Raw genomic sequence first — 9,218 nt, 5'->3', positions numbered from 1 at the left:
TCTCCTTTACATCTTGGAGGAAAAAACAAAACAAACAAACAAAAACCATAACAACAAGACCAACAAAAAAAAATCAACAAAAAACCTTTACTTGCTTGCCAAAACATTAGGTCTACAATACGAGCTTTTTTTCAGTTTTTTTTTTTTTTTTGTAAAAATCCTGTGTTGATATATCAGTTATTTAAATGTAAATAAATGTGAAACATGGTTTTGATAGCAGAGGCATTCCACCAGTTTAGATGGGCGTTAGGAAGACTTGGTCTCCACTCACCATCCTGCAGCTTTCCTTGCTGTCTGTCATGAAGTGGAATTGTGGAACAGAATCACAGAGGTCAGACTGGAAGAGACCTATGGAGGCCCAGTAAATGTTTTAGTATCACAAAGTATGGAGATTCCACAACCTCTGTGGACATCCTATTTCTGTATTTTGCCACTGCCATGGTAATAAATAAAACCATCCTCATAACTGATCCAAACGCCTAGTGTTCCATGAGTCCCTTTCATTCCATGCCTGTGCACCTCGAAGAGCCTGTCTGTCTTCTTTCCACCCTGTACTTGTAGACAGCAGTAAGCTAGTCTGTTCTTTAAGGCTGAGCAGACCCCTCCCAGCAGCCCAGGCTGCCCCCAGCCCCATCCAGCCTGGCCTTGGGCACTGCCAGGGATGGGGCAGCCACAGCTCCTCTGGGCAGCCTGGGCCAGGCCTCACCACACTCACAGTGAAGAATTTCTTCCTAGTCTCTAATCTAAACCTACTCTCTTTTAGTTTAAAGCTATTCCCCCTTATCCTACCGCTATAACCCTGACCAAGAGTCCTCCCCAACTCTCCTGCAGCCCCCTTTAGGCCCCGGCAGGCCGCTGTGAGGTCTCCCCGGAGCCTTCTCCTCTCCAGGCTGAACAACCCCAACTCCCTCAGCCTGGCTCCACAGCAGAGGTGCTCCAGCCTCTGAGCATCCTCGTGGCCTCCTCTGGACCCACTCCAACAGGTCCCCGTCCTTCTGGTGCTGGGGGCCCAGAGCTGAGCGCAGGCTCCAGGTGGGGTCTCACGAGAGCAGAGCAGAGGGGGACAATCCCCTCCCTGCCCTGCTGCCCATGCTGCTGTTGGTGCAGCCCAGGACGCAGTTGGTTTTCTAGGCTGCAGGCACGTATTGCTGGCTCATGTCGAGCTGCTCATCCACCAGCACCCCCAGGACCTTCTCCTCCAGGCTGCTCTCAACCCATTCCCCACCCAGCCTGTATTTGTGCTTGGGATTGCCCCAGCTGAGGTGCAGGACCTTGCCCTTGGCATTGTTGAACCTCATGAGGTTCGCCCAGGCCCACCTCAGGCCTGTCCAGGTCCCTCTGCATCCATCTCTTCCCTCCAGCGTGTTGACCACACCACGCAACTTGGTGTCATCAGCAAACCTGCCGAGTTGCACTCAATTTCACTGTCCATGTCACTGACAAAGATGTTAAAACAGCACCGGTCGCAGTGCTGACCCCAGAGGAGCACCACTCGGTACTGATCTCCACCTAGACATTGAGACATTGACCACAACTCTCTGAGTGTGACCATCTGTTCAGTTCCTCACCCACCGAATGCTCCATCCATCACATCCACGTCGCTCCCATTTAGAGACAAGGATATCATGGGGGAAAGTGTCAAAAGCTTTGCACAAGTCCAGGTAGATGATGTCGGCTGCTCTTCCCCTATCCACCACTGCTGTAACCCCGTTGTAGAAGGCCACCAAATCCTACCCCAGTCACTGTGATCTGTCAAAGATCATCAAAAGGGGCCTTGCAGAGACAGCAGTTGGCACCTTTGGACGTGTCCTGTAAACCCTTGTAGGTCCAACTAGCTTAAGTTGGCTTCTTCTGTGGGTAGTGCCATGTCCCCATGTGTTCTGCTGGAAGTCCCAAGAGCCCAGGAGGTCTCAGGTGAGCTCATAATCCATGAAAAGAGTAAAGAGGTACTGGGAACCTCGGTCTTTTTCATGTCTTTTCATCACCTTGCCATGTCAAACAGCAGACTTTCTTCTTCCTCCTTTCCCTTTTACCACTGATGCTTTTACAGAAGCCTTTCATGCTGCCCTTCACATCTCCTACTGGTTTCAACTCAGGCTGAGCTACTCCCGAATAAAAAATTAACTGCACAGCTCAAGACGTGTAAAACAGACGAGCGGAGCAGATGAGCACCGCAACGGATGTGCTTGGGAAGGTTGTGGAACTTTACTCTTTACGCAGCTGTACTGTTAAAAAATTCATCAGACATTTTCTAAGCGCAGTTTAGTTAGTTTATCCCACCTCGGGGCAAGAAGACAAGAAGACAGCTCTGTTGATGCTTATATATTTTATGTTCGAAAATCACGTTGACTTAACAGGAGGTCGGGCTGATACATGTAGGAGTTACCCTCTTTATGGAGGGGAATTGAGGTTCAGAGAGAAGTTAGCATTGGGAGCAGTGAGAGAGGATGAAGTACAGGTTAGCTAAATTCAAAGTTCATGTCTTGACAGTCAGTCAAAACTCATTGCCTTTCTCCTTCCGTCCGCCTTTCTGTGCTGCCTGCAGGAAGGGGAAAGGAAAGAAATAGCCAAGCAGCAGAGCCGAGGCACGGCTACAGAAGAAACAGGGGAAAGACACAAGGAAAAGAGGCTGACTGCACAGAGCACCAACGTGTATAAATTACTCAAGGGTTTAACAGGAGTATGTTTTCCTAAAATTGCTATGGAGTAGTGGTACTGAATATAACGACGTTAGTAAGGACTTTGCAGGTGTTTGTCTCTACCTGCAGGGCTGTGAGACCGAGCGAGGCTCTCCCCGACATGACGCTACCTCCCATGCCAACATCGTTACCTGGCTGCCTCGCCAGGACTTTTGGAAAAAGCGTTCTCTGAAACGCAGCAGGCTCCTCTCAAGGGAAGGGCACGCTTGAGGAGCTCCTCAGCGGGATAGAGGCGCTTTCCCTGGAGGAAGCCAAGTGGAGAGAGGCCGTCTGAGCCCTCAGGAGATGTTCGGAGCTCTGCCAAGGGAATTTTAACCAACAGAGTACGTGGCCAGACAGTTGTGGAGAGTGAGTGAAGCTTGGAAAAATGCTCCCACCCTTATCAGTGAGGTCCTCAAGCAGCGTTTTCTCAGAAGGGTGCCCAGCTGTGTCTACCAGCGAGAACCCACCGTGGTCTGGGGACACCCCGGATCAGACATGACTTTGAATGTGTCTGCCTAGGACATTTCCTCATAGAGAGCTACCTCAAAATGAAAAAAAAAATAAAAATCTTTTAAGGTTAAAAGGCCAAATTTTATAAGCGTGTCAACTAAATGAGGCAGCTCCATCAAAGAGGAGGGAGATAAAACAGAGATTTCCCTCCCTGCTCTGTCTTTAAAGGACCGATCTTCACTTGGTTTCGTTCAGCTCAGGGCTCTGGGGCTGTAGGAAATTGCAGAGTCCTCTCTGGCGGGCAGGAGGGCTCTTCCCAGCACCGAGCCTGGGCTTTACTGCCTGCTCCTGTCTCTTTGGGAGCACCCAGTGCCTTGTGTCCCCTGGCCAAGGCAGTCACCCTCTTCCCGAGGAGCACAGCATCCAAACAAGGGGCAAATACACAACAGAGTCCCAGAACCTTGTCCTGGCTTTACGAATTGGTTTAATTACCATTTAAATTTGATGAACTCACAGCCTTTTATGGCCAATAGCTATGACCTACGATCCTTGTCAGCCATGCGAAGAGACTTTGAGAGGGAAGATAGAGAAATGGCGTCGTCGGCAAAGCTCTGCATTTCAGCTCGGTGAAGCCGGCAGCCTTCCAGCATGGAGCAGCAGAAGGACGAGGAGCTCAGAGTGATGCCAGCCAGGAGAGCGGGCGAGGGCAGTTAGCCTGCCCAGGGGAGCTCTCTGAGGAAACATGCGCAAGCATTTCCAACCTACTCAGAACTGTCTGTGTTCTGCTTGAGAGGTAAATGCCATTGAAAGCAAATAAATAAAAAAAAAAGTACTTTCAGAAAAAAAAAAAAAAAGGAGAAGAAGAAATGGTGAGAGAAGAGTTGGATTTTCACACGAGGATGGTGGCTTCCAGCCTGGAGCAAGACCTGCATTGCGGCTGCTTGCAACGCGAAGAGCAGCTCTCATTTCTGCCTGCGCTCTTCCTCCTGACCTGACGTGAGCGTGGGGGCATGGCATGGTTTTGGGAAGGAAATTAAGCGGTTTGGCCCGAAGCAAGCCCCCCCAGAGTGTGTGTGCAGGCTGGAGAGGCACCTCGCCATGAACGTCCCCCCGTGCCTCTTGTTCACGGCTCCTCTGCCTCGGTCAGCAGAGACCGGCACGGCTTCATTTCCTGGCCTGCCGTGCCAAGAGGATTTTATTGCAAACTCCATCTCCGCTTCCCTGCAACAGATGATATAATAAAGTCCAGTTATTAAAAAAAAGTATCTCTCTCAATCTTGGAGGCGGAAGATAAGTAGAAGAAAGCAGTGTAACTGTTGTTAACTGCTCTGGTTGGTTTTGCTCTAAGGTGGAAAAATACCTGAAATGCAAACCCATGAACTGCAAGCTCTGTCTTGTTTTGCAAATAGCCATTCCTTTCGATTTGTGGTGAAATACCAATACAAACAACCCTTGGGAGCCCCATTAGAACTGTGATGACCCAGAAGTGCAAGGGAAAGCTTTGCAAGGAGAGCAAGGATCTTCCTAGGGTAGCTGAGATGGGTGGTGGCCAAGCTACAGGACGCACGTATATCTGGAGAAAGGTCTTGGTGATTGAAAGCTCCTCTTTTATCTAGTGGTATCAGCTGGTTTAGTGAAAGACACTGTTCCTCCTTACAAGCCCACTCACCTCCCTGGGCTGTTTGAACACCCGGAGCATCAGGCACATGACGGCAAGAGAACAAAACCCTGCTGCAGGCTGGAGGAGAGGGAGCTGCTTCTTGCTGCAGGTCGTTTCACTTGGTAAGCTATTTAGCCAAGCTTAACACCTCCAGAGCCATTACAAAACCTCATTTCATGTGGATGAAGGACTCAGGGACTTCCTGAGAACCCAGAAATGTGTTAGGGCTGGAAGAAATACTGATCTCAATAGCTGGGTCAGACGAGGACGAGTGAATGCAGCAGATCTACCAGTGCTGGGTGGCTGCGAAGGACTGAGACAGAAAGGTTTGGGTTAGGAGGGACCTTAAAATACCTAATTCCAGCCCCTGGAGCAGCTGAGAGGCTGGCACAGGCACAAGACTGCCGTGCTTTTTCCCATGCTGACCCCAAAGGTCAGCAGGGATAATGCTGAGCAAGAGCAGAAACCTCATGCTCGTGCCCCTGGGCGGTGAAGGAAGGTGTACCCTCTCCCCCAGAAATGTGCATGGGGATTTTGTGAGGTTATGAGCCTCTGAGAGCTGAAAATTAGTAAATTGTTCCATTTACATTGAAGCAAAAAGCAAGAAACTTTCAGTTTGATTGAAACTAATTTGGGGCTTTTTGAGTAGGAAGGCAAAATGAATGATTAACCTACCAAATAATGAAGTATTTATACCTGCAAAGGCAGAAACCAGACTTTTTCTGCATCCAAAGGATTTCACTGTCTTTCTTTGCCAAAAACGACCCTTACCAAAACCCAGCTTGCACTGTTTTGTGTTTCTCAGTGCAAAACCATGGCTCCCAGGCTGGGCTGCTATCAGATTTGGAAGCAATAAACCAGAGGTTTCAGGAGCGGCTGCACTCCGTGTTGCTTTGCTTTGTCTCTCCCTGCAGATGGTTTGCTTTGCCTTTTCGTGCTGAATATGGCTCCCTGGATGTTTAACAAAGCTTTGTGTCATTAAAAAAGAATTGAATACGTCAGTAGCATCTAAGACTGATTTGCTTTCCCTGGGATTTGCCCTTTAGCTGCTGAACCCAGTGAAGAAAGCCCAGGTAACCTCAGTCCCTGGGGAAGAGCAGCTCAAGGTTGACACAAGGCATGAGGAAGTCGTGCTGGCCTCTCGTGCAATTAGCACCAAACTTAACCCAACATTGCAAGCCCTGAGGCTGGCAGTAATCATGCAGTAGACGGACAGCGTACCTGAGAGCAACACAGACAGAGCCATGAGCATCTGCTCCCACCCTCCTGAGCAAACACCACTCACTCTTCCCCATTTGTGTTGGACACGATGGAAATTTTCTTCCGAAGTACGCATTTTTTGGTAGTGGCCACGACGACGCAGACAGGCTCTAGCTTTCTTCCTCACCTGTCCCTCGCAGGTTTGTGCCGTGCCAGCTTGCAGTGAATCAGTCTTGGCACGGATGGAAACTCTCAGCAACAACCCAGCAGTGTTACAAAAGAACAATAACCCCTGCCTCTCTTCTTCCCCCTGTAAAACGCAGGGGAAACGCAACTTGCTTTGATGAGACAGTGAATATGTGTGACAGTGGCTGTGGCTGTGCAGAAGAAGGAACTGCCAGCCCTTACGGGGTGATCTGGGTGCCTTTTCCTGCTGATACAGGCCTGCTGCCTGTCCTCTTGCAGGCCCAGCCGTCCTCCTGGTGCCCGGAAAGCTCTGCACCGCGGGTGTCGCCACCCCGCACCCTCCACGTCAGCCTCTCTGAGTGACAAATTACCGGGTAACCGACGTGCCGAGGGCTTTTGTGGCAATTACTGCTTGCAGCTCCTCGATGTGCTGTTCCTCCTACACAAACAGCTGCTGCCAGGCCCTTGCAGAAGCAGGAGGTGGCAGCTGGAAGAGGCACGGGAGCATCACGGAGTAGGTTGCACACACTGGCTTGTTGCTTTTTCAGTGACAGCAGCTGCAGTTTTAGGATCCTGGGCCTCAACACAGGAAGGGGAGCATCATTTTTGTGCTCTGTGGCCATGCAGGGCAGGGACGTAAGGGCAGGGATGCTCCCAGGGAGGCAGAGAAGGAACACGGCATGGTCACCTCTGAGCTCCGCTCTTTCTACGTGACCCAGTGCTCCTGCAGAGCCACAACACTCAACTTTAAAGGCAGCATTGGATAGTGGAGAGTTTTCCTTTAGGACAGCTATAGTTGGCTGTACAGAGCCTGCTCACGCGGCTTTGTTTGGTTTGTTGGTGCTGTTGGGCTCTGCAGCCTGGCAGGACGCCGTGCTCCCGGTGCTCGCCTCCTGCTCCGTGCTCAGAGGGAATCGAAAGCTGGTGAGAGGCAGGCTGGCTGCAAACGGGCTCGTTCACCGAGATTTGGTGTTTACATGTCCCCCATCCCAACAGCTTGAGGTGTCTGATGTGTGTTGGACACCACAGTCCCTCCTGTAAGAATGCATTTATCCACATTTAATGCTAAAAAGCTATCCGTATTTAAAGCTAGCAAGCATTAAATATTGATAGAGTGCTGTACATTTAACGAGCTGCCAATTTAATTCAGACGCTGAGTGTCCCAAAGACACGTCCTTGTCTCTGGTGTTGGTGCTCACCAGCCATCTGGAGGACCTGGGCACGGGCTCTTGGTGGCCCTGCTTCTGCAAGGGGCTGATGCCCTCTTCCCAGCCTCAGCCGATCTGGGATCCCGTGCTGCAGCTCTGGAGCACGCAGCCATGCCCTTAGTGATGGACAGAGTCCCGGTGAAGCTCCCGGGGACCAAAAAAATGGTGCAGAGGGGTTGTGCGTGCAGGGACCAGCTGAAACAACGTGGTTCAGCTGCGTGGCACGAACACCGACAGTCGGTATTGCCGTCCCAAAGGGCTTGGGATGATTTACAACATTTAAAATATTAATTGGCCATCTGATAGGGCTTTTTATAAAAACTTTAATAAGCAAATTTTCAAGATTTTCTCATCAGCCACAGGATTAGAAACATGCATCTAAGAATGGAACTAAAGAAGTTTGTGTAATTCCAGCAGCATGGAGGGCAGGTGCTTTAGGTGAGGATCCGAGTGCTGCTAAGACCCCAGCCCTTGTGTTCGTTGTATCTGGTGCCAGGGCAAAAGAATTTGGGAATGAGATCTTGTGTGTGGAGCTGCCACTGTTGGGCTGTGAGCTCCTCACAGCACAGAGAAAGCACGATTCACAGCCGTAATTGAGGTCTTCAAAAAAACACTCTTGTAGCCTGGGTATGAAATGCCTAATCAAATCATGTTTGCTGCTCAGTGCTAGGCTGCTAATTTGCTTTGATTTAGAATTTAAAAAGATAATTGCAGATGTGTGTGTCTGCGTAGGTTTCTGTGAAGAAGGCTTTCCTCTGTTTAACAAGCAGCCCGCTAATACGGACTGCACCAAATCCACTTTCCTCTTTCAATAAGACTGATGTGAACCCCCCCATTAGAGGGAGAGACGGAGGTGGGGAATGCTGTTGTGTCACCCCAAGGGCTGTAGGGGACCCAGCCATGGAGCTGTGGGATTCCCCTCGGGGTAACAGCAAGGAACCAACCCCGAATCCAAGCTGCATGGCCAGGCTCCGGCGCTGCACATCGCTGCCCTAACCCAGCGGTGTTTGCACTGTGAGCAAGGCGGGGACCATCAAGGACATCCCCTGATTTTGCTGCTGTCTTTGTCTGACCTCTCCTCTCCCACCAAAGTGAATGTAATCTATCACCAACAACCTGTTCTAGCTCTTGGCAGTGCCCAGTTGTGCCATGGAGGTTGTTGAGAAAGGTGTCAGGCACTGCTGCCATCTTCTTGCCTGCACTTAATAGTATATACAGAAGAGTGTATTAAAATTCATCATTTTTCTCCTTCTGATCTTGCTTGCAAAAAGGCAGGAATCAGTTTTTCTGGTCTTCAGAGATGGAAACTTTCTCTGGAGATAGATCTTGTAATTTTTTTTTTTTTTTCCGCTCATGGAGAAGGTAGTGATTAATTACTAAAATGTTCCTGAAGTGGCTTACAGAGACAAGCTGTTCTGAAATACCATGAAAAAAAAATATTAAAAAGTCGTAGGGCATTCCAGGAGAAATCTTGCCATCCCAGTTGGTGTCTCCATGGCTGTTGATCGCGGGCATGGGCCAGGGCGGTGAGCTCCAGCTCCTTGGCAACTCCTTCAACCCAGGAGCTGAGAGAGCAGCCTGGGCAGCAGCAGGCATCTCAGGGCTGTGCCGTGCACCCTAGGGTGGCAGTGGGTGGAAACACAGACGGAGGTGTCTGGATAGGTTTGGGGTGCGAAGCTTTTCCTCCATCCACTTTTCTGGGCAGGGCCAGCTGCATCCAGCAAGAGCCATCCCCAAGACCATGGCTGGCACATCTTGCTCACCACCCATACGGATATCAGAAGCTGAGATGCTCCTCACTCACATATCCACTCCCTGAGCATGGTTCCCCCT

This window comes from Anser brachyrhynchus (genome assembly GCF_964034855.1).
Source record: "Anser brachyrhynchus genome assembly, chromosome: 2".
NCBI lineage: Eukaryota > Metazoa > Chordata > Aves > Anseriformes > Anatidae > Anser > Anser brachyrhynchus.
Note: the sequence above shows the minus strand (reverse complement) of the source record.